We start from the raw sequence: 24,894 nt of genomic DNA, 5'->3' as shown, positions 1-24,894 counted from the left end.
CTGTTGTTGCCATCCAGGCAACATGATCCTGCATATATCATGACATGTACCAGTCATTTGAAAATCACTGTTATGTATCTGGGGATGAGTTGCTGTTGGTGGCAGAAGTGGTATCAGCAAAATACGTTCTTTTTTTTTTCATTCTATCCACGATACATGGAAGCATCATATTTTCTTTATTTTACTTACCTTATTTTCTAAGTAAAATTACCTTTTAAAACCATGATTTTTATGGTTTTATTGGAGAAAGAAACTGATTGTTCCATTTCTCCATTATGGAAGTTAGCAACTCTCTAGCCAGTATTTACAGAGAAAGGGCTTTGATTCTATTGATCAGAAGCCTATGTAAAGAATTTCTATTTTCTGTGAACCTGGGAAGAACAAGAGAAGAAAAGATGAAATCACCAAAGAGAAAACAAATAGTCTCTAAAAGATTAGTCTGGACAGAAACAACCTAAAGCAGAAAACAGCAAATATTCTACCATCTCTTCATAACCGTTAGTGTATATAGTGTGTATATGCCAGGGGCTGTTGGGAAATGAAGGTATTCTCTTGTTTTTCCCCCCATTATGTACTTCAAAGGCAAGGGAAAGATAAACAAGTACTACAGGTAGAAACAAACACATTTTAAATGTCTTTGGAATTACCTTATCAGTGTTATTGTTTTATTTTGATTGAAATTTCAGTTCAACTTATATATTACAAATACATTTTATATTCCTAATTTTGAAAATAATGACACATTGCTTGAGGCGATTTTTTGAATTACTAATTATTTCTGTCAAGTTGGAAAATTCAGAGTTAATATTATATACTACATGACTTTACAACAACTTATTAGCTAAGTAATATAATTATCAATTTTTGAATACAAAACTTACGATACAAAGAAGTTCAGTATCTTACCAAAAGTCACACAGCTACTAAGGGATGGAAGCAATATTTATAACAACTCATTGTTAAAAATCTATATTAGGTCAAAAAAACACACACTTGCATGTCAAGAGTATATGCATGTATTCTATGGAGAAGCATGCCTTCAATATTCCAAAGAAGGTCCATGGTGGCCGGGCGCGGTGGCTCATTCCTATAATCCCAGCACTTCGAGAGGCCGAGGCGGGTGGATCACGAGGTCAGGAGTTCAAGACCAACCTCGCCAACATGGTGAAACCCCATCTCTACTAAAAATACCAAAAATAGTTGGGCTTGGTGGTAGGCACCTGTAATTCCAGCTACTTGGGAGACTGAAGCAGGAGAATCATTTATCGTTTGAACTTGGGAGGTGGAGGTTGCAGGGAGCCAAGATCATGCCCTTGCACTCCAGCCTGGGTGACAGGGCAAGACTCCATCTCAGAAAAAACAAACAAACAAAAAGAATAAGATGGTCCATAGCTACAGTTTCCACAGAACATGTACTGACAATTGAAAAAAAAAATGCAGGATATGCAAGTAAACAGTGATCAAAGGTCAAAAGACAAAACAACAGCAAAATTAGAACCAAATACTGGTTTAACGAAAAACAAAAGAACATACATTTTTTAGTATGTTTAAGGTTATTAAAATAGTATCAAGTGAATGTATAAGAAGGATAGAGTTTTAAAATTGAAAAAGGATATATGCAAAAAGTGAATACAATTTGTTGAAATTTAACATCATAAAATGGATTAGGTAGATTAACTAACACATTTATCACAACTAAAGGACATATTCGTGAACTGTAAGATAGGTCTGAAGAAATGTCTGACAATTATTATAAAAAGAGGAAAATATAGTAACTCATTTTACTAAGTATTAATATATTATCTAAGTTCTAGGATAGAATAGGATTAATGATTAATGAAGTGAGGTAATATTTTTTTAAAAATGATAGCCCACAGCTAGTACAAGCAGCCAAGCAATGGACATAAAAGATACACAAATTGAGAAGGAAGAAACAAAACTGTTTTTGTTTACAAATGCCATGATTGTCTATGCAGAAAATCTAAAAACATCAAACAAAAAATACCTTCTAGAACTAATAAACAACAATAGGAAGGTTGCAGGATACAAGATTCGTATACAAAAGTCATTTACTTTCCTATATAAAGTACTAGCAATAAACAAATTTAAAATTAAAAACAAAATACCATTTATATTAGCAGCCCCAAAATGAAACAGGTCTAAATCTAACAAATATTTACAAGATCTGTATGAGAAAAACTATAAAACTCAGATTGGATGTAGAGGGATAAATAGGCGGAGCACAAAACATTTTTAGTGAAATACTGTGTATAATATAAGTTCAGAAATGAACTGAATAGGGAGACGTTTCATGTTTATGAATAGGAAGATTCAATATTGTCAAGATATCTGTGTGTCCCGACATGATCTATACATTAAGTGCAATCCCAATCGAAATCATATAAGTTATTTCATGTATAGTGGCAAACTGAGTCTAAAGTGTATAGAGAGAGGCAAAAGTCCTAGAATAGTCAACCCAGTAGTGAAGAAGAACAATGTTGAAGGGCTGATACTCCCTGACTTCAAGACTTACTATAAAAGCTATAGTAATCAAAAACATGTGTATGTTGGTGAAGTAAGACACAAGTAGATCAACAGAACATACCAGAGAGCTCATAGACCCACGTAAATACAGTCAACTGCTCTTTGAGAAAGGAACAAAGGCAGCAGAATGGAGAAAAGATAGTCTTTTCAGCAAATGTTGTTAAAACAACTAAACATCTACATGCAAAAAAATAAATCTAGGCAGAGTTTATACCCTTAGCAAAATTAGCTCAAAGTGAGTCCTAGACCTAAATGTAAAATTAAAACTATAAAACTCTTAGAAGATAACATTAGAGAAAACCTAAATGATCATGCAAATTTTGATGACTTTTAGATACAACACTGTAACCACAATGCACCCATTCATTCAGAGCCACGTTGCAAATCACATAATCTAAGCATGTGCAGATGAATTGAGCATGCTCAATTGCAGTAAAGTTTTTTTCCCCAGTGACAACACGAAATACACCACACCTAAATGAAATAAGTGATAAACTGAGCTTCATTAAAATTTAAAATGTCTGCCTTATGAAAGACAATGTCAAAAGAATAAGAAAACATGCTATAAACTAGAATAAAATATTCGCAGAAAAACATATCTGAGAAAGGACTGCTATCCAAAACATACAAAGAACTCCTAAAACAACTCAATCTTAAAATAGGCCAAAGATCTTACCAAAGAAGCTATACATATTGCAAATAAGCATATGCAAAGATGTTCCACATCATATGTCATCACGGAAATGCAAATAGGACAACAATAAGATACCACTACAAACCTATAGAATGGTCAAAATCCAGAACACTTACAACACCAAATGTTGGCAAGGGCGTGGAACAGCAGGAACTCTCATTCATTGCTGGTGGGAATGCAAAATGGTACAGCCTCTTTGGAAGACAGTTTGAAAGTTTCTTTCAAAACTAAACATCTTCTAATTATACTGTCCAGAAATTTCATTCTTTGGTATCTACTCAAAGGATTTAAAAGCATCCCCACACAAAAACCTTCACACAGATGTTTTATAACAGCTTTATTCACAATAGCCAAAATTTGGAAAGAACCAAGATATTTTTCAACAAGTGAATGCATCAATAAACTCCAGTAAATCCAGGAAATAAAACATAATTTGACACAAAAGGTAAATCAGTTATCAAGCCATGAAAATACATGGGAGGCTGGGTGTAGTGGCTCACGTCTGTAATCCCAGTATTTCAGGAGGCCGAGGCGGGTGGATCACCTGAGGTCAGGAGTTCAAGACCAGCCTGACCAACATGATGAAACCCCGTCTCTACGAAAAATACAAAAATTAGCTGGGCATGGTGGGGCGCACCTGTAGTCCTAGCTACTCAGGAGGCTGAGACAGGAGCATCACTTGAACACAGGAGGCGGAGGTTGCAGTGAGCCAAGATCAGGCCACTGCACAGCCTGGGTGACAAAACTAGACTCTATCTCAAAATAAAATAAAATAAAATAAAATAAAATAAATAAAGACATGGAAAACTTAAATGCATATTACCAAGTGAAAGAAGCAAATGTGAAAAGGCTACACACTCTGTGACTTCCTAGTATATGACATTCTGAAAAAGACAAACTTTGAAGACAGTAAAAAAAATTTAGAGGTTGCTATGGGTGGGGGCAGGAGGAGGAGCACAGAGCATTTTTAGTGAAATACTGTGTGTGGTACTGTAATGTAATGGTTGCTATATGTCACCATACATGTGTCCAAACCCAGAGAATGTACAACACCAAGAGTGAACTCTAATATAAATTATGACTTTTGGGTGATTATGATCTGCTAAAGCATGTTCATCATTTGGAACAAATATACCACTCTGGTGGTGGATGTTGAAAATTGGAGAAGCTATGCATGTGTGGGGACAGGGAGTATATGGGAAGTCTCTATACCTTCCTCTCAATTTTGTTACTAGTCTAAAACTGCCCTGAAAAAAAGAGTCTTTTAAAACAAGTTATGACTAAGAAAGTTCTAGAACTGATGAAAAAATATGCAACTATGTATTCTGGGTTGTTAATAAACCCCAAGTAGAATAAATAAAAATTCATAGCTAGACATACTGCAGGTAGCTTTGCAGAAAAAACATGTAGAAAAGCTCTTCAAATAATCCAGAAAGAAAAGACCCCCTCCCCACGCACACACATACACAAAATAACTGAAAAAAAAGAAAGACAATATTTTTGATCTGAGAAATGAAAACCCCTTTAAATTATCAGGTCTGGGGAAGCATTAGAATAAAACAGCAGTCGCGTTACTCCCCTTTGAGCTAAATAAGTATCTCTTGAAGCCACTTGGGATTTGGGCTAAGCCGTAAAATGCTATATGGACACCGTAACTCACACCCTATAGTTCAACAATGTATAGACAATCACTTATCAATATTATCTCTGTAAACCAGTGAAAATTCTGGTTAGACAACTTGGTTTCAGCCCTTTCTTGTTCTCTTTGGCTGACTTGCCAATAGCAACAACAAAATCAAAAGAGAGTGAAATAATATATTTAAATTGCTGAGAAAAATAACTGTCTAACGGGATTGTATACCCAATTTAGGCAAACTGTTCGAGAATAAGGATAAAATAAAGACAACTTCAAATTACTAAAAATAAGGAGTTTCCCATGAATATGCCCTTAGTAACTGAATTTCTTTCTAAAAAGAAAAACAAAAAACAAAAAAACAAAACAAAACATACTCCAGAAAGAGAGATATGATGAGAAAGGGGAAAAATGTTCTGAAATTCAAGAACAAAATAGTAGTAAAACAAAATAAAAAATATGAGATCAATACAAACAAACATGGAAGGTATAATATATTGGCAGCAGACAGATACAGTAAAAATAGAATGTGACTTAAATATAGGTCTAGTGCTACTGGTACAAGAGACGAGCAGAGAAAGGCAGAAACAGCTCAGTTTCTTCATTAGTGAGACAAAGGTATTTATGACTTTCTATCCCAATGGTTTTCCTAGTGGTGAAGGAGACCATGGATGTGGTCCCAGTTAAAACCCAGAGGATACGATGAATGTTCAAAGTATTTACGCTACGTTGGTCAGTTTCTAGGTGAAAAAATATATATATATATTGAGCCTTTAAACAACTGCAACCTCCATGAATCATTTTTAAACAAATTCTGTATTCAGGGAAGACACACTTATTCTTGGTACTAGGGTTCAAAATGGAAAAATCAAATTAAAATCTTCAACAATTTAACCTCAACTGGTACAAAAGAATGACTCACCACATAGGCTGAAGGCTAAAGGAAAGGGGAGTAAAATGATCAGCAGAAAGAATCAACAGAAATGAACATCTTTCATCAGAAAATGAAAATTATAAAAAAAAAAGATGCTAAATCTTTCATTTTCTCCCCTAATGATTATAAAACAAATTTTACACTGAGACCTCGTCACTATTCTCTTATGGAAATGAAAATAAAATTTCTATAGTTGTAAATAGTGTCTTGGATAGCCTGATATTCTTTACAAAATAGGTGTACTGAGGCATCTGTTGTTGTTACTCACATAGCATTTTAAGGATAGCTCATAAATTAGCAGGGATATTTCAAAATAGGAAACTGGAGCACTGAACAAAAGCATCAGAAAACAGTAAGCTGTATCAGGCTCATGGAAGTATTTATGGTGAAGAAGTGGTTATGTGTGTGTTCATCTGACCAAAATTGGAGATGAAGCCGAGTGTCTCACTTTTCTATTTTATGTTATAAACTGTACTATGTCATTGAGAATTTAAGAAGCTTAAAATGAATGTGTTGAGGAAGAAGAAGGATATGATGTTTTAATATCTAACATGCTACAGAAACCTGAAATGTGTTAAAATTACACATTACTCTTACCATCTGCTATGTTCATATAACGTCAAGTGACTATCAATTTTTTTCATACTTGAAATTGTTTTATCCTCCAGTGAGTTCTTGAAGGCAAGAAATAAAAGTGTTTATTGTTTCTTTGAAACTTACTGAAATTATAACTCCATGAATTGTTTTAAAATAAGTTGACATACAAACATATTTATTGGATCACTGCTTATAATAGCAAAAAAAAAAAAAAAAAAAAACCATCCCAAAACAAAACAAAACATAAAATGACTTACATGTTCATGAAAATGATGTAATATGTCTATACAATAAAATACCACATCGTCTCTGAGAAGAGTAAAATAATTTAATAAAATTTGATTTGAAGGATTGGTAAGTTGATAAGTGAAAAAAGTTGCAAAATAATAGACATTATACATGTGTACCCAACATTGAGTTTATGTTTTGCAAACTTTTTTTAATTGCTTCCCCAGTGCCTGTTCATCTTCCCTTTTGCAATAATATCCTAAACATTATTTGAAGAAGACAGGAAGTGAGTGACCAAAGTCCTAAATTAGTCCCATACTCCTTTCCTATGGCGATTTGTTAACAAATGGACATATGACAAAATTCAGACTATATGTCTCTAAGAAGACTCAATTGTAGGATTATTGTTGGAAATATTAAATAAGTAAGTATTCTTTTTTTGACTAGATATAGAACATCTATATCTAGAGTAGATATGGTATTGCATATGGGTACTAATAGTAGCACTGCCCTGGGAACCGATAATAGTCATTTCACTCTCACAAAGTGAAAGTCTACAAAGAAGGGGCCAACCAGAGTAGAGCTAATAAATGGACAGAGAAAAACAGAGTCTGGACACCCATGTGAGTTACTGGACCGAACCTCAGCTCAAGTTAGTCTCTGTTCCCCACTTGGTTTCTGTTGACATCCTGGTGAGGAAGAATGGTGCCTCATTACAGGTGGGTAAGGATGGATGGGAGTTCAGGCTCCCATTAGTCCTCCGCTCTTGCCACCCTGGCTGGAAGAGGCAAGGCTGCCTCACATTGCTCCCCTCATGCTTCTGAATACATCAAGGAGGTAGGAAGTCAAGTATCCTGGAAAGTCATGAAAGCCCAGGTTTCCCACGTGGCCTTTTCTGATGCCAATCCAACGGGGAAGAGGATGAACAGATTTTTACTGCTGAGTCGGGGTGGAAGTCCACGCTTCCCATGTGCTCTCCACCAGGGGGAGGAAAGTCTTCAGTCCCCACTTGGTCATCTCTGACACCACCCAGACAGGAAGGGGAGGGATGTTTCTTCATATCCTGGTAGAATGAAAGTCCAGGCTCCCGTTCACCTTCACTGAGAGTTTGAGGAGTGAGACCACACTTTCTTTTCCTGTAAAAGTTAAAGTATGGCACTTATTGTCTACATATTTTCTCTATTGCTAGGCTGCTCTTTTCTGATCTTTGAATGGACAGAATGGGATTTTCCTGGGGCTTTTTTACTCTCATTCATTGACATTTTGGGGTTAGTGACTTTTCCAGCACTGAGTCTGTGATAAATGAAGCAAAAGAAAACCAAGAAAATCTACTACCTGTTCCTTGTATCTAATGCTCTTGGCTGGTCTGTCTTCTTCTTTTTACCTACCATAGACTTCTTCTGTTGCTTTGTATATAATGTCCATGATTTTTAGCTATAATTAGCAAGAGGACGAGTGAAAACTGCATTTACACCCTGATGTGGAAGACCCTACTTAATATGATTTTACTTCTAAGTTTATTGGGGTAGTCTTCATTGTCCAGTTTGCCTTAATAATTTTTCCATTTGTCTTTGAGTGGCATGCATATTCTTTGGTTGTTGGCTGGAGTATTCTATACTGTCAATGGAACCAATTTCATTATAGTTTTGTTTAGACTTTCTGTATCCTTACAAAATTTTCTCTAAGGGTCTCTCAATCAAACAATAGAACTAAGAAACTTAAGGATGTTGTTCTGTAGCAAAGGGATAAGGTAGAGAAGTTATTATCCTGAAGACATTTGTGGGTATGGCTTTTGCCTAATGAAGTAAATCCTATTAATACTCAAAGGTGATGCATCAAATCTTTGAGAAAAAATCATAGATGCAGAAACATAGCTTGGAGAAAAAGTGACAGAAACAGTACAAAATGAAAAGGACCTTTTGGAACCCTAAATATCGACAAGCCAGAAACAGGCTAAAGCAAATACTCATCCAAAAAGTCTGGGCTGCATTTCCTGGCAAAGGAAGGGTGACTTCGATGGCAAAAGTAATTGGCTACTGGGAAGAACCAAAAATTCTGAGGGTGGAGTTGAAAGTTCTGAAGAATCATTTCCAGGAAGTAACAGGACTGAGTTCTCATCAAGGAACTTCCTACATTTGCCTGGATGAATTTCAAAATTGCTATGGATCTGTGAATCTGTGCTTTACATTTTCTCCCTTTTGAAACTGGAGTCTATAGTGGTTAGCATCATCTTTTGCTGGGTGTACAGGAGCAGACACTGTATCTGTTTCACAGACTTGCAGGAAGAACTCTATTTAGGGAGCAGCACATAAGGAGCTTCATGTGGGAGATGCACCCTCATCTGGACTTCATTTAGGTAGGGTGATACTGCAGGTTTTTCTGACATGGTAATGGGCTAAGATTTGGTGAGGAACCGGGGGACATGGCAGGATGTGAGTGTATTTTGTATGTGGGAGAAACTTAGATCTTTTGGAGCCAGAGGGTAGACTCTGGTAACCAGCCTTTCGGACCTACTTTCCAGGCAGCCCCTCTCCACCACTGTGGTCTCTCTCGCTCTCTCTTCTCTCTCTCACTCTTTCTTCCTCTCTCTGTTGGCTCTTATTCTCAGGTAAAACTACATCATAAGCAGCATATGGAGAGCCCTTCATGGTAAGGAAATAAAGTCTCCTGCCAAAGGCCAGATGAGTGAGCTTGGAAGTGGCACTTCCAGATAAGACAGCAGTCTCAATCAGCAGCTTAACTCCAAGCACAGAATTGATGCTGAGTCACAAGCACTCAGTTAAGCTGGTCTCAGCTTCCTGAGTCTCAGAACCTCTGTGAAATAATATTATTTTATTTGTTTTCATCTGCTCATTTTGGGGTAATTTGTTATACAGCAACAAATAATACACCAGACATTTTCAATTTCTATACCCAGAATAATATACAAAGAAGAGTGCAAGACTTTTGTCCGTATACTTATTTCTATGGGACTGTTTTTATGAGCGTTTTCAAAATAGATATGTGAATCCGCCCCTGAAACTGTCATTACATCTGTAAGTGTGGTTGTTTCCTGAGCAAAAGGCAAGCTTTCCCTAATTTGGTGGCATGATTCTTTGGGTAAGACATATGGTTACAGCAGAAGTCTGTGAGGTATTGAAAGCTATAGGCCAAACAGTTCTGTGGTTCTGTTTTGCCTCCGGGGACATTGGTAACTGAAAGAAGTGAAGGGCTAGTCTCTAAACTCGCTGTTGCCATGCAACACAGACCATTGGTTTTATCTTTTATTTTCTTATATTTTTGTCCATTACCTCTCAATTGCTGTGCTAAGCTTTAAAAAAAAAAAAAATCAGAAATCCTTCTACATAGGTGTTTGTCTGCTTTTCTTGACAAGCAATAATTTGAGGTTCATGTAAGGTGACTCATTTGAGGCAGCCCTTGTTGAATAGCCCAGTGATTTAAATGAGGTCTGTTGGAAATGGATCTTTGGTTCCAAATCAGTATGCCACTGCATTGTGACTTAGTTTACAGCACTTCTTCCTTTCTTGATTCTCTCTTTCTTTTTCTGAATTCCAATCAGAACAAGAACTAGGGCATATTTCATAGTTTACAATTAATTCTGATATCTTGAAAGAGTTTTAGAGTGAGGCTTTTTCCGCCTTTGTTTTAATAGAGAGTAGAGATTGTTACCGTTACGCTTCATGTACTTTTATCAAAACAGAGAGCCTAACCTAAATTATCTTTCTGGCAGATATTTCAACAGGCTCTTTTTAATGTTCTACTTGGCAGCATTTGTTTTATGGACATACACTGCCCTCTATAAAGATGTACTGCTTATGTTTCCTGGGACAGAGAAATGGAAACAATCTCTATAAGGCACATACACCAAGAAAGTATTTATTTAATGCACTGTACTACCTTTTTAGAAAGGAAGATAGACGGCTAGCTATTGATTTTTGTTCTTGTTTGTGCTTTTTGTTTTTGTAATACAGTCTTTTAATAGCAATATTCTATCTTCTACTTTGCATCTTTTCTCCACATCTGGCTGTTCACCATTTATCTTCACAATAGATGGAAGAAAAACTTGTAAATCATTTAACCTTGTTTGCCTAATATCTTTCCTTGATATTATGTATTAGCTTGTGTTACATTAAAAGGCTTTTAATATTATAGACCAGGAAGTACTCGTTTAATTCAGTTTTCAGAAAGCAGAAGGGGCAGCTACTCTACATCTTAGAAACAGGGAATGGAGTGTTTGAATGTAACTGTGTAATTACATAGCTATGACATCACTATTATACTTTATTATGGAAAAGAAAACATGTTACACCATTAGGATATACCTCTTCCTGCCTCTTCTTTTCACTCCTAGCTCTCTTAGGAAACCTAGTTGCCTTTATTTCCATTGCAAACAGTGGTCAATATCGAAAGTTGGAAGATGTGGGCGTGGATGTCAAAAAAACTTAGTATTCCACTGTGGCACGAGTTTGTCCCTCCTTTCCGAGTAGTACTCCTACTGATAATCAGGATCAGAGAGAGAGAAGCCTTCTGGATAGGGTAGACTTCAGGGCACGGTTGTTGGAAGTTGTATTAGTCCGTCCTTGCATTACTATAAAGAAATACCCGAGACTAGGTAATTTATAAAAAAACAGAAGTTTAATTGACTGACAGTTCTTCAGGCTGTACAGGAAGCATGATGACTTCTGGGAGGCCTCAGGAAGCTTTCGATCACGAAGGAAGGTGAAGGAGAAGCAGGCACATCTTACGTGGCAGCAGCGGGAGGAAGAGAGAGAACTAGTGGGGTGGTGCTACTGGTGCTACTCACCTTTAAACAACCAGAGCTCATGAGAACTCACTCACCCTACAGTACAAAGGGGGATAATACTAAATCATTAACAAGAACTCTGCCCCCATGATCTAATCACCTCCCACTAAACCCCACCTTCAGCACTGGGGATTACAATACAACATGAGATATGGGTGGGAGCACAGATTCAAACCACATCAGCAGTTTTCACTCCACACTTTTCTCTGCCTGAGGCCCTTCCAGATATTTCACTAATGAAACAAAATACACCATGACTAAGTACATATTAATAGTCAAATCTATACTGTAAGGCATCTCCATGTTCTGGGAAACATTCTAAGAATACACAAGGCATATGCTATGTGTTAACTACTCATAGGAATGAGGTAGGAGACCGGCAAGACTTACTTCCTGGTCTCAACAGGCTAAAAGGAAGAAGTCAGCTGGAACTAGCAAATGATGCCAAAGGCAACCTCTAGTTGTCCTAGCTGCTCATCAGCATAAGACACGCCCACCAGCACCATGACAGTTTACAAATGCTGTGGCAACACCTGGAACTCCCTGCCACTTTTCTAGACGTTTCTGAATAACCCTCCCCTTAATTTGCAAGTAATTAAAAGTAGGTATAAATACTGCCAGCCAGGAGCCCCTATGCTCCTACTCTGGGTGCGCTGCCTATGGTTTAGCCCATAGGCTAAAGGTTTAGCCCTGATCCACAAGGACCAGGCACCGAGCTGCACACTGCTGCTTCTGCTAACTTGCTTTCTTCCACTGCTGGTTCACTCTTGAATTCTTTCCTAAGCAAAGCAAAGAACCCACCCATGCTAATCCCCACTTTTGGGGCTCACCTGTCCTGCATCAGGAACATCAATAAAAGAAGAATAATTCTGAATGCCAAAAAAATGCTACTGCTCCCTTTTCCTCAAACTGTCTGTGGTGAAAGGTGAGTGTTTGTTGTTTATTTTCAATTTACAGTTCATTGTATGTGGATTGAATTTTAAAAATGTAATTAAAAAATAGTAAAATAAAACACAAAGAAAAACAGAACATACAAGCCTGTTGATATGTTAAAGCTTTTAAACATTTTCTCTCAATGTTTGCATTTATTACAAACTCTTAGGAGTTTGTGGATTGGCATTGGTCCACAAAAGACACTTTGAGTAGCATGACAACTACTGCTCTGAAAAAGATGATGCAGCTGGGTGCGGTGACTCACGCTTGTAATCCCAGCACCTTGGGAGGCCGAGGCGAGCGGTTCACGAGGTCAGGAGATCGAGACTATCCTGGCTAACACAGTGAAACCCTGTCTCTACTAAAAATACAAAAAAAGAAAAAAGAAAAAGAAAATTAGCCGGGTGTAGTGGCGGGCGCCTGTAGTCCCAGCTACTCAGGAGGCTGAGGCAGGAGAATGGCGTGAACCCGGGAGGCGGAGCTTGCAATGAGCCGAGATCACGCCACTGCACTCCAGCCTGGGCGACAGATCGAGACTCCCTCAAAGAAAAAAACAAAACAACAACAACAACAACAACAACAAAAGATGATGCAGCTGGAGCCCCAAGTCGTTTTTTCACAAGGACATTGTTCCTCAATTTGTATTACAGCTCAATATTCTTGAAGCATGTTATATATTCTCACGAGTACTATTGGCTTACTACAGAAGGGACAACTAGGATCTTTTACGGCTGTGTGTGAAGTTGGAAAAAGCTTCCCATATAATTCTGATGGATTCTCCTTGTCCTACCTTAGAACCATTATGTAAGAAATCACAAACACGTAATGAGATTCTATTCTGTATAAAGCCCTGTACTATACAACTATACACACAAAGACCGTGAGACAGACCTGAACACTATTCATCAATGTGAGAATGGGGATAGCAGTGGGACTCATGCAAAAATAACTAATGATTCAAAGTAATTCATAAAAAGTTAATTTGCACATTGGAAGTGCACAGATTAATTATAGTGTCATAGATTTAAATACCAGTTATACCACCTCCTAGTTTTTAAATTTAGATTTATAATCTCAAATTTATAGGGTTTTATGAAAATGTAACTACACTGTTATGGAGGGTTAAACAAAAATAAACTTACGCTAGGGAAGGGGAGAAGTCGCATAAATATACTCCTTAGAAAAAGATTTTAAAAGATTAAATTATTTTATGTGACACCTCAGATATAACACCTAGCCTTACCTCCAAGGATGTGTGTTGTTCTGCCATATTTATATAAACATTGATAAAGAAAAGGTCAAATGTATAAGTGCCATTACGGATGAATGTGAGATTACATACATAAAGCAAGTAGTACAGGTGATGTCATATGGTATGTTTTCAAAACATGGTACCCATGTCTAATTTCATTTAAAGTTTTTCCACCAAGATTAACTAGGTGAGATGAGCTAATTTTATATCCATATAAAATAGCACATTGATAAAGCCCTGGTTGCAATTCCATAAATATTTTTTGATGGATCACTCATCACTTCTCATTTTACAAAGTTAGACTAAAAAGATATTTTAGCACAATTACCTTTCTCAAGATTTGCAAATATTTCTAACATAACTTCAGTTAAAAGAGTAATGACAGAGAAATGTAAGATGGCATAAAGTACTGACAGCCTAAAACAAAATGCAGCAAAATGGATGGAGCTGGAGGCCATAAATCTAAGCGAATTAACTCAGGAACAGAAAATCAAACCCTGCATGTTCTCACTTATAAGTGGGAGCTAAATATTGAGCACACATGGACATGAATATGGGCACAATAGACACTCAGGACTACTAGAGGGTGAGGGGAATGGTGAGTTGAAAAACTACCTATTGATTACTGTGTTCACTATCTGGGTAATGGGATCCACATCCCAAACCTCACCATCACACGACATTCCCAGGTAAGAAACCTTGACATATTCCCCTGCATCTAAGATAAAATTTGAAATTTAAAAACAAGAAATGAAAACAGGAAAAAAGTCTCAGAAACTTTAATAAAGCAAATGATAAATAGATTTGACTTTGATTTTTAAGGCATCCGTTTATTTCTAATATATTTGTATAATTATATATATTTCTAATGTTTTAAGTCAATTCTAGGTATATTTCAAAAGAAAAAAGAATTGAGAAACTAAAGATGTATGCTAAGAGAAGGAAGATTTTAGTACAGGCTTGTGATGTTCAAAATACCTCTCACATATTTTAAGTAATACAATTTATTCATATGACTGGCAATTGATCAGGGAAACAGTTATTCAATATTGACACATTTGGTACAACTTTCTTATTCTGGCCTCATAGCACAAAGAAGTAACATCTGATTATTAACTAAAAATAAGAAAGTACTGAACAGTATTCATTGTAAAAATGTATTTTTATTTCAAATAAAATTCATCTGCAAAAGTAATTTTTTTGAGGCTTTAAGGAAATTAACTACTTTGGCCAAGCTAGAGTTAAGTGTAGCTTCAGCTTTTGTTATCCCTGTTCCATAAGATCTAGATTTTGTTCATGTGGGTATAGTTAGAAAATGGGATCTTTTCTCGCACAGGGCACTTAAAGAGAAATAGGTACTTGCTTAACAGTAAACATTTAGATGATGACCATAACAAAAGGTCAAAACTTGCTATGAAATTAGACTTTGGCATGACAGTCAGTCACTAGGAGAAAGAAGGGAATATTTACAAGAAATTCAAATATTTCCTTAAGTCCAGGATAATAGGTGGGTAGCTAAGGATGTTTGAATTCTACTTAAGAGACAACATTTAATAATTAAGTAATTTCTAGATGCACCACCACAGTTGCTCAGCTATAAATGTAAACTGGTGTGTACCTTTTATGGAATTTGAATAGTGAATCATCAGCAGTAGTCTTTCCCCCAAAGACTTTGTTTTGGGGAAAAAAAATCTTTGTTTCTAACACATTCATATATAAAATCATTTAATGGGTCCCAGTTATTTGAAAAACCAGATAAAAATTTCCTTAGCATAGTTTATTTAGACTGTTTAAACGTGATTCACAAATCTCACTTTACATACACTCTGCTCCCATTCTTCCTTCTTGTGTACTGTCCTGGTGTCTGGGACTTCACTTGGAGAGGTAAATTGACCTCAAATGCCAACTTCATTTCTTTTTACTTATCTAATCTTAATATGTGTCCATCTGCAAACAATGTCTTCAGTACTTCTAACGTCTAAAATACGTTTGACAATGCAGGCAAAATTGCCATGTTCTATTTCTCTAAATAGAATGTCGCAAAGGCCATATTATGTACTTCTAAGTATCTCTCACAGATCTGAGCACAGTGCTATGTCTATAGTTAAGGCACTTTCACTTATCTCAAGAATACAGGGAAAGAAATAGAGAAATGGAAGTAATGAAGGGGTTTAGCAGTATTAAGAAAAGGGAAAGAAAAGAGGAAGTGAGAAAAAAACAGAACGCAAGAGAAGCAAAGGAACGAAGGATACAGAAAAAAAAGTAAAAACAAACTTACAAAAAACAGTATGTTAGAAAATAAAGAGTAGTCAACACCTCACACAAGAATAAGGTGCCTATTCCCACCACTTGGTAAAATCTTTATGAGTTAGAGGATAGAGTACTCATAAGGGTCTTGTCTCAGTATTGGGGAGTTATTAGCACTAAACTAAACACATCTTAAAAACAAGTTGGGTACAGTGCTTCATGCCTGTAATCTCAGGACTTTAGGAGACTGAGGTGGAAGAATTGCTTGAGGCCCAGAGTTTGAGATTAGCCTGGGCAATATAGTGAGACCCCTTCTCTATAATAAATAAAAAATTAAAAAATACCCAGATGTGGTGGTGTGTGCCTGTGGTGCCAGCTGCTTGGGCAGATGATGCAGGAGGATTGCTTGAGCCTAGAAGTTTGAGGCTGCAGTGAGCTATGATCACACCCCTGCACTCCAGCCCGGACAATAGAGATTAGTGAACTTGAATATATAGCAACAGACAATGTACAAAATGTAACACAAACAGAAAAACAATTTAAAGAAGAAAAAGTGTATCAGAGAGCTGTGAGGCAACTTTAAGACACATTACATATAAAATTGCAGTCTTCAAAGGGAGGAAAGGAGCAGTAAAATATTTGAAGAAATAATGTCTCCACATTTTCCATAAAGCTCTATGAACCCTAAGCAGAAGAAACAGAAAGAAAACTCTATGAAAGCACTTCAGAAACAAATTACTCAAATCAGTGATAAAACTTTTAATGTTTAAGATTTTTTTTAATTTAAAAAATGAGTTAATCATAGAGGAAAGAAAAGTTAAAAAAACAGGATTTATTCTCATAATCAATCTAAGCAAAAAGATAGTAGAGCATTATGTTTAAAGTACTGAAGCAAAACATCTAGCAACTAGAATTTTTAAAAGAGTTAACATAACTTTCCAAAAAAAAAAAAAAAAGAACCATGAAATTTATCAGACTTAGAAACACTGAAAAAAAATATTTTTTAACAAACCAGTCTTACAAGAGACATTAAAGGAAGTCCTGTGGGCAGAAAAATAAAAGATACCTAATGGAAATATAGAAATGCAAAAGGAGTAAGGAACACTAGAAATAGTAACAAGAAAAAATATATTATTGGTTTTCTTCTTATGTAAATTTCTTTACAAAGTAAATAACAAAATTTTACACTAAATAACAATGCTTTGAAGTTTTTGTACTACATAAAAGTAAAATGAATGACAACAATAACATAAAAGTGGGAATTGAGAAGTGAAACTATTTAATGTGAAATTCTTATACTTTGCAAGAAGAAATATAGTATCATTTGAAGACAATCTGTGAAGGGTCCAAATATATATTATGAACTCAGCAACTGCTAACTTTGCAAAAGAAAGAGTTACAGCTAAATCAACAATGGAGATAAAATAGATAAATTTAAATTTTTCTCCAGAAGAAAGCAAAAAAAAAAAAAAGCAACATGGAAACGAAGAACATATAAGACATATAGAAAAAAATGAGAAGAGAGATTTAAGCCTAACCATAATAATAATCATTAAATATAAATGGTCTAATTAGTCCAATTAAAAGTGAGAGGTTTTCAGATTAGATAGACCCGTCCATAGCCTGCCTATGAGAAGCATTTTCTTGTAAAGACACAAATTAGTTAAAAGTTAAAGGATATAAAAAGCTATATTGGTCGGGCATGATGGTTCATGCCTGTAATACCAGCACTTTGGGAGGCTGAGGCGGGTGGATCACTGGAGGTCAGGAATTCAAGACCAGCCTGGCCAACATGGTGAAACCCCATCTCTACTAAACATAAAACAATTAGATGAGGCGGGCAGATCACTGGAGGTCAGGAATTCGAACCAGCCTGGCCAATACGATGAAACCCCGTCTCTACTAAAAATACAAAAATTGGCTGGACATGGTGGTGAGCGCCTATAATCCCAGCTACTCAGGAGGCTGAGATGGGAGAATTGTTTGAACCCAGGAGGCAGAAGTTGCAGTTAGCCCAGATCACGCCATTGCACTCCAGCCTGGGCAACAGGGTGAGATTCTGTCTCAAAAAAAAAAAAAAGCTGCATCTTACTAAAATTAATTAAAAGAACGTGGAAATGACTATATAAATCAGATAAAGTATATTTTGGAGCAAAAAATGGTACCAGATATAATTACTTTATAAGAAAGATATCAGTTTTTCAAGAGGACATTACCATCCTGAACATTTTGTACCTAATAACAGAGCTTTTTAAAAACTGATAACATTTCAAAGAGAAAAAGACAAATTTGTAATTATAGAAAGAGATTTCAATACCTCTCTGTATCCCCCCCACTGTATTCCAGTAATGATAAAACAAGAATACTGGAAATCTTGAAGCATATAAAATTTTGAAGACATTTGATAAATATTGGATGGTGGAACAACTTTTTATTTTTACAATAAAAAATATTTTTTATTGTAAAAAAATATATATTTTTTACAATATTTATTGTAAATTTCCAGCATTTCACTTGAGAGCATGAATAGCAACTTTGTTTATTGGGATATCTGTCTGCTTTGGAGAAAACAGAGAACACACTGTTATTTTATTTTTCCCCAATTTTAATCGAGTTACAGAGAGACTATGCATCACATTCTTTAATTTAAATAGCAGTTGAAGAAAACAGTAATCATTTGAGTAATTAAAACAAAAGACTTTTTCCAGGCATGGTGGCTCACACTTCTAATCCCAGCACTTTGGGAGGCTGAGGCAGGTAGACCACTTAAGGACAGGAGTTTGAGACCAGCCTGGCCAATATGGCAAAACCTCGTCTCTACTAAAAATACAAAACTTAGGCAGGAGTCATGGCTCATGCCTGTAATCCCAGCTACTTGGGAGGCTGAGGCAGGAGAATTGCTTGAACCTGGGAGGCACAGGTTGCAGTGAGCCGAGATTGCCCCATTGCACTCCAACCTGGGCGACAGGGCAAGACTCTGTCTCAAAAAAAAGAAAAAAAAGGACTTTTAAAAGTTAAGATAGATGCTTATAAAACCTCATACTTCTCATTTTATATCACGTCCAACCTTTCCAACCTGTTTTATCTTGTTTAGTTTACACACACACACATACACACACACACACACACACACACACAAAACAAATGAAACCTTTCAGAATACACACCTAGCTCAGCAATATTACTGAGACTTTAATCCTTTTCTCCAAAGTCCTGTTCTGTGCCTTCTACACTTTCTTTACATTACCACTGCTACACTCTCATGTATTTCCCACCCACCCCCCATTTTCTTTTTGGAAATGGAGTCTCGTTGTGTCACCCAGGCTGAAATGCAGTGGTGCAATCTGGGCTCACTCCAACCTCTGCCCCCTAAGTTTGAGCAATTCTCTTGCCTCATCCAGAGTAGCTGGGGCTACAGGCGTATGCCACCATGCCCGGCTAATTTTTGTATTTTTGGTAGAGATGAGATTTCACCATGCTGGCCAGGCTGATCTCCAGCTCCTGGCCTCAGGTGATACACCCACCTTGGCCTCCCAGAATGGGATTACACACCTGAGCCACTGTGCCCAGCCAATATTTTCAATGAGTCAGTCTGTAAAACCTTTCTTTTGTAATCAGGCACTAAGGGTATTCTAGGATTAATTTTTTGAACCATTCACCAAGAAATGCAGGATTTAGAATTTGTGGGTTTTGTTAATAAAAAAGTATGAGCTTGAATGTTTCTACGTTTATGTATGTATGTGTGCACATGTTTTTGTGTAGCTAATCTCTGAATACATTGACCAAAATCTCTTAAGAATTACTATTTCTTTGGTTATATTTGAGTACTCACAGAGTTCACCTATTTTTTTGTTATTTTCCCTTCAGAAAGTAGTTGATACTATATTTAACACAATAGTCAAACAAATTGAGACATCATCGTCAAATTAAATGTAAAAATAAAAAATTTGGAGCTTGTGCGTTGAGAAAGTTGTACAGTTAAGAAATAGTAGTTGTGTAATTCAATTTATAATTTATGTTTGACTTTGTGACATTTAAAGGACAGAGCGATAGACTGACAGAGATACAGATATCTTTATATATCTATAAAACATATATAAAATATATATCTATCAAATATCTTATATATAAATATCTTATATATATAAAAGATATTATATATATCTTATATATATAAAAGATATTATGTATATCTTATATATAAAAGATATTATATATGTACATCTTTTATAGTGAGAGGTTTTCAGATTAGATAGACCCATCTATAGCCTGCCTATGAGAAGCATTTTCTTGTAAAGACACAAATTAGTTAAAAGTTAAAGGACATAAAAAGCTGTATCAGCTAAGCGTGGTGGCTCATGCCTGTAATCCCAGCACTTTGGGAGGCTGAGGCAGGCGAATCACTGGAGATCAGGAATTCGAGACCAGCCTGGCCAACATGGTGAAACCCCGATATATATAAAATATATAATATATTTATATTTTAATATATATTTTATATATAATATATATTATACATAATTTTAATATATATTTATATTACATATTATATTTTATATATAATATATCTTTATATTATATATTTTATATATTTTATATATAATATATATTTATATTATATATTTTATATATTTTATATATAATATATATTTATATTATATATTTTATATATTTTTATTATAAATTTATATATTTATATATACTTTATATAATATATAAAATTAATAAAATATATAATATATTTTACATATTTATATATTTATATTATGTATTATATTATATAATATATAATAATTTATATAATATAAAAATATTTTATATAATATATAATATATAATATATAATATAAATATATATTAAAATTATATATAATTAATTAATATATATTATATATTTATATATTTATATATTTATATATTTATATTATATAATATATAATATAAAAATATATTATATTATATATTATATAATATAAAAATATATTATATATTATATATTATATAAATATATATTAAAATTATATATAATTAATTAATATATATTATATATTTATATATTGATATATCTTTTATAGATATACAGATAAAAGATATCTCTATCTCTATCAGTCTATCTATCCATCTATCTATCTCTCTATCTACCTAGCTACCTACCTAGCTATCTCTAAGTTAAAACATCAACTACAAAGGTTAACAACATGAAAAATAAATTTCCTATTTATATGTTTTGAGTTTCCTGGTTTCTGTACTCAGGGACAAAACTTTATCTATGCCTCAATTTTCTCACCTATAAAACTGAGATAATTACCACTTTCATCCCATTGATTTAAATTATCATTTGGTGTAACTTTCTTCCAACTTGAAGAATTTCCTTTAGGGCACATCTTCTGACAATGAAGTATTCCAATTTTTATCTGAAATATCTTTATTTTACTTTATTTTTAAAAGATATTTTCTCTCGATAAACAATTTTCCTTTTACAGCTATTTTCTTTTAGCACTTTAAACGTGTTCCACTCTCATTTGTCCATTAATGTTTCTGATAAGTCATTCCTAATTTGAATAACTCTTCTCCTATTTGTAATATTTCAGTATTCCTTAATGATGTTCAGGATTTTCTTTTTATCTTTTGGATATCAACATTTTAATGTCACATGTCCAGTTATATACTTGTTATTGCATCTATACTTCTAGACTATTTTATCAAGCTTCTTGAGTCTATAAATGAATGTCTGTTACCAAATTCGGAATGTTTTCAGCCATTATTTCTTCATATTTTTCTTCCTTAATGTCCATGATCTGTCTCTGGTCCTTCCAGAATTCTAATCACACATATAATAGATTTCACTCAATATTGTCATACAGACTTCTAAGATACTTCGTTTTTTTCTATTTTTTTCTTTATGTTCATTAGATTATATGATTTCTATTTATCCACAAGATCATTGGTTATTTTATTTCTGCCATTGACATTATTTTCTTAACCCTTTCCAATTATTTTTATATCAGTTATTTTCCAATTATTTTTATATCAGTGCTTTTCAGCTCTAGAATTTTTATTTCATTTTGTTTTGTTTCTATATTTTTGTTGATAGTCTGTCTCTACTTATTATGCATGTATTTTCTTTTAAGTACTTAAATATATTTTTAGTAGGGTTTTTAAAGTCCTTTTGTATTCATTACAATGTGTAATTATGTCAGAGTTGTTTTCTGTTGCATGCTTATTTTCTGGAGTAGGAGTCATATATTTCTGTTTCATCATATGTTCAGTAGTTTCTAATTGTATGTTGGATTTTACAAATACTAAGTTTTAGAAAATCTGCAGTTTGATACATTCCTCTATAGATTTGTTTTTGCACGCAATTTGACTTGCTTGGACTCAAATTCCGTTTTTATCTACTCTGAAGTGGGAAGTCAGCAAAATCTCTGCAAAGTTCATTCAGCTTCTGGCTCCTACTTTTTCACTATAGGCTTTAGTGTCTCACCTGTCCTTACATAGGTTAGTATTCATTCAATGCTTTTGGTGGATTTTAAATGCAGACTTTTGGTCTTTTATGGCTCTTCCTCCTGAATATCCCCACCCTCTCATTCTTACTTGCTGGCTATTCTTTCAAATTCAATACTTTCCAACCTCAAACTAATAAACAGCATCTCTCTGCTACTCTAGCAGAATCGAAGTTTGACAGTTTATCTTTTCAGATGTATGTTCCTCTAATTTCTCCCAACTTTTGGTCACTTTTCAATACCTTCAAATAGCTACATCTTATATTTTGTTGAGGTTGTATAATTTTTTTCTTGCAATAAGTTTGGCGTAGCTACTTCTCCATTTCTAGAAGCCAGAAAATTTACTCCTCCATTCCTGGAAGGCAGAGGTCTATTTCATGTATTTCAAAATTAAAGTGACAAGTCAATTTTCACATCTTTCTTATGTGACTTGCTGTATATGTAACTATGGTAATCTCTTAAAGACCAAAATGTGAAAGCCTGTAATCCCAGCACTTTGGGAGGCCGAGACGGGCGGATCACGAGGTCAGGAGATCGAGACCATCCTGGCTAACACGGTGAAACCCCGTCTCTACTAAAAAATACACTAGCCGGGCGAGGTGGCGGGCGCCTGTAGTCCCAGCTACTCGGGAGGCTGAGGCAGGAGAATGGCGTGAACCCGGGAGGCGGAGCTTGCAGTGAGCTGAGATCCGGCCACTGCACTCCAGCCTGGGCGACAGAGTGAGACTCCGTCTCAAAAAAAAAAAAAAAAAAAGACCAAAATGTGAGTTATTTTGCATAGTGCCTTTGTGTGTGTGTGTGTGTATTAAATATTTGTTGCATGCATAAGCATATTAATTAGATGTTTAAGAATTATACATTCTTGTTATTCATTTTCTCACAAGATTACCTATTTTCTGCTACAGTCTATGACACTTGGGATATAGATTTTGTTTGATTCACTGATATCTCCTCCAGTAATATATAAAGTGATCAAACAAGATCATTAGAATACATTTGAATTTCCCACAAAAATAGAGATTTTCATATGATCTATTGCTTTTAGTTTTCTCCACTTCTATTATTTTTCACTACAAAGTTAACAATCTAGAATTATAACTGTTTTTAGTTGGACTCCAGCCTTTGAGCAGTTATAAGGAAAGTTTGAAAGCAAGGGATGGAGACAAAAAGAAGTTTTTTAAGTAGTAGATCCATGAAGATAATTCAAGACAATCCAGAAAATAGAGAAATAATTTTTTATCCATTTTAAATTTTTATACTCTTTAAAAATTGCCAATTACTAGATTTAATTAAGGGAAAATGTAAAGTCAATATGTGTGTATATTTTTAAATGATAAAACACATTACAAGACTTCAATTATCATGACTTTAAGTTAGTTTTCTCTGAACAGATTTTCAGTGCTGGTCAGAATGGTATTTGAAGCCAGACAAAAGGGTCATCTGGGCTGGGCGCGATGGCTCACTCCTTTACTCCCAGCACTTTGGGAGGCCAAGGCAAGCAGATCACCTGAGGTCAGGAGTTTGAGACCAGCCCAACCAACATGAAGAAACCCCATCTCTACTAAAAATACAAAATTAGCCAGGCATGGTGGTGCATGCCTGTAATCCCAGCTGCTTGGGAGGCTGAGGCAGGAGAATCACTTGAGCCTGGGAGGTGGAGGTTACCATGAGTCGAGATCACGCCATTGCACTCCAGCCTGGGCAACAAGAGGGAAACTCCATCTCACACACACACACACACACACACACACACACACACACACACACACAAGTCAGATTCCTATAATTGTTTAATACTTTTTTGTGTATTTACATATATATATACACATATAAACATGCTTAAATAAAGCCATTCTGTCATTAGCCAAAGACCACATACAGATGAAAGATGTTATTGAAATAAATGAGAAAACATATGATAGGGTTACACTTCAGAAATGAGTCTATTATATATATTTCAAGTATATATGATTATTCTGTAAAACTTTTTAGTATTCCGTATACTCAGTTCTAAAGTAGAATCTCAGCACTTTTTTTTTATGTGTAGCTCCAAGTTAATAAGTGCTGAAAAATAGTTTATGGGGAAGGCATTTAAATTGAATATATTGGAAAAGTTTTTGTTTGCTAATTTCACAATGTTTTTAGAAGACAGTTCTATAATTGCAGCATTCAGAAGATTAAAGAGACACTTTATCAGAGAGCAAGAAAATGTTGTTAACCAGAAAACAGTACCTCAGAAGAAAATTAAATATGATAAAAATTCCATTTGCCTTGATAAAATTTATCAGTAACTCAATGATAAGTACAAACAAGGGAGGTAAAGCTATGAAAGAGATTGTTTAAGAATTGTGGTATAGGCAATATATCTCAAAGACAGAGGGATAGCACAGCTCTATAAAATGCACCTGTAAGAAACAGCAAGATTATAAAAGTAGGCATCAGCACTGATAATACTGATAATAAACTGCTGCAAGCACTAAAATGGAAGTTTAAAATTGGAGAAATGAACAAAATAACCCACAGAAA

At 34.9% G+C, this 24,894-nt stretch overlaps 1 long non-coding RNA gene across 5 annotated transcripts in view; it reads right to left on the bottom strand.

The window, feature by feature from the left end:
- The window catches only part of LOC105480808 (uncharacterized), a 694,030-nt gene that overhangs the window by 8,290 nt on the left and 660,846 nt on the right, over nucleotides 1-24,894 (bottom strand). Inside the window, exon 7 of one of the 5 annotated variants that reach the window (XR_011624485.1) lies at nucleotides 6,750-7,766. The exons of the other annotated variants lie outside the window; for them this stretch is intronic. This is a non-coding gene — a long non-coding RNA (uncharacterized lncRNA). Of the gene's footprint in view, nucleotides 1-6,749; nucleotides 7,767-24,894 lie in introns of those variants that run through there. 5 annotated transcript variants of the gene reach the window in all.

Source organism: Macaca nemestrina, chromosome 6 (assembly GCF_043159975.1).
Source record: "Macaca nemestrina isolate mMacNem1 chromosome 6, mMacNem.hap1, whole genome shotgun sequence".
In the NCBI taxonomy this organism is placed as follows: domain Eukaryota; kingdom Metazoa; phylum Chordata; class Mammalia; order Primates; family Cercopithecidae; genus Macaca; species Macaca nemestrina.
This window is presented reverse-complemented; position numbering and strand designations above follow the sequence as displayed.